The 1,965-nt window shown below is 52.6% G+C and overlaps 1 protein-coding gene across 1 annotated transcript in view; it reads left to right on the top strand.

Moving 5' to 3' along the window:
* The window catches only part of CPSF1 (cleavage and polyadenylation specific factor 1, 160kDa), a 21,950-nt gene that overhangs the window by 9,689 nt on the left and 10,296 nt on the right, over positions 1–1,965 (top strand). The gene's annotated exons all lie outside the window — the stretch shown is intronic.

Raw genomic sequence — 1,965 nt, 5'->3', positions numbered from 1 at the left:
TGTTAGCCAGGATGGTCTCGATCTCCTGACCTTGTGATCCGCCCGCCTCGGCCTCCCAAAGTGCTGGGATTACAGGCGTGAGCCACCGCGCCCGGCCTTATTTTTGTTTTTGTTTTTGTTTTTTGTTTTTGAGACACAGTTTTATTCTTGTTGCCCAGATGGGAGCACAGTGGTGCGATCTCGGCTCATTGCAACCTCCCCCTCTCCGGTTCAAGCAATTCTTCTGTCTCAATCTCCTGAGTAGCTGGGATTACAGGCACACGTCACCACGCCTGGCTAATTTTTTGTATTTTTTTAAAGTAGAGATGGGGGTTTCACCGTGTTGGCCAGGCTGGTCTCGAACTCCTGACCTCAAGTGATCCACCTGCCTTGGCCTTCCAAAGTGCTGGAATTACAGGCGTGAGCCACCGTGCCCAGCCTCTTTTTTTGTTTTTGAGACAGAGTCTCACTGTGTCGCCCAGGCTGGAGTGCAGTGGCGCTATCTCTGCTCACTGCAAGCTCCACCTCCTGGGTTCAAGCGATTCTCCTGCCTCAGCCTCTCGAGTAGCTGGGACTACAGGCGCCCACCACCACCCCTGGCTAATTTTTTGTATTTTTAGTAGAGACAGGGTTTCACCATGTTAGCCAGGATGGTCTTGATCGCCTGACCTCTTGATCCGCCCGCCTCGGCCTCCCAAAGTGCTGGGATTACAGGTGTGAGCCACCGCGCCTGGCATTTGGTCACTATTTCTTTAGCTATTTATTTTGTTCCCGTTTCCCCAAGATGCCAGTTAGACATTAGACCATTTGACTATGTATACATTTTGCTTAAAATTCTTCTGAGTGGTGGCCGGGCACAGTGGCTCACGCCTGTAATCCCAGCACTTTGGGAGGCCGAGGCGGGTGAATCACCTGAGGTCAGGAGTTCAAGACCAGCCTGGCAGCCGGGCACAGTGGCTCACGCCTATAATCCCAGCACTTTGGGAGGCCGATGCGGGTGGATCACCCGAGGTCAGGAATTCAAGACCAACCTGTGCAACACAGTGAAACCCCGACTCTACTAAGATACAAAAAAAAAAAAATTAGCCGGGCGTGAGAGCATGCGCTTGTAGTCCCAGCTACTTGGGAGGCTGAGGCAGGAGAATTGCTTGAACCCAGGAGGCAGAGCTTGCAGTGAGCCGAGATCACGCCACTGCACTCCAGCCTGGCGACAGAGCCAGACTCTGTCTCAAAAAAAAAAAAAATTCTTCTGAGTGGTTACCCCTGTTTCTTGCATGTACACTGAAGTGCAGTTGATCTCTGTGTACTGGCCTTATACTTGGTAGAGGGGATCAGACATCCTTGACTGGTCCCGACCAAGAGGGAAAAATTTTCTTTTTTTTGAGACGAAGTCTCTCTCTAGTCCCCCAGGCTGGAGTGCAATGGTGCGATCTCGGCTCACTGCAGCCTCCGCCTCCCGGATTCAAGCGATTATATCACTTGAGGTCAGGAGCTGAAGACCAGCCTGGTAACTGGGCGCGGTGGCTCACGCCTGTAATCCCAGCACTTTGGGAGGCCGAGGCTGATGGATCACGAGGTCAGGAGATGGAGACCATCCTGGCTAACACCTTGAAACCCCGTCTCTACTAAAAGTACAAAAAACTAGCCGGGGGTGGTGGTGGGTGTCTGTAGTCCCAGCTACTTGGGAGGCTGAGGCAGGAGAATGGTGTGAACCCAGGAGGTGGAGCTTGTAGTGATCCGAGATCGCGCCACTGCACTCCAGCCTGGGCGACAGAGCAAGACGCCATCTCAAAAAAAAAGAAAAAAGACCAGCCTGGCCATGGTAAACACCCTATCTGTACTAAAAATACAAGAATTAGCCGGACGTGGTGGTGCGTGCCTGTGATCCTAGCTACTGAAGAGACTGAGACTGAGACAGGAGAATCGCTTGAACCTGGAAGGCGGAGGTTGCAGTGAGCCGAGATTGCGCCATTGCACTGCAGCCTG

Source organism: Mandrillus leucophaeus, unplaced genomic scaffold (assembly GCF_000951045.1).
Source record: "Mandrillus leucophaeus isolate KB7577 unplaced genomic scaffold, Mleu.le_1.0 Scaffold158, whole genome shotgun sequence".
NCBI lineage: Eukaryota > Metazoa > Chordata > Mammalia > Primates > Cercopithecidae > Mandrillus > Mandrillus leucophaeus.
This window is presented reverse-complemented; position numbering and strand designations above follow the sequence as displayed.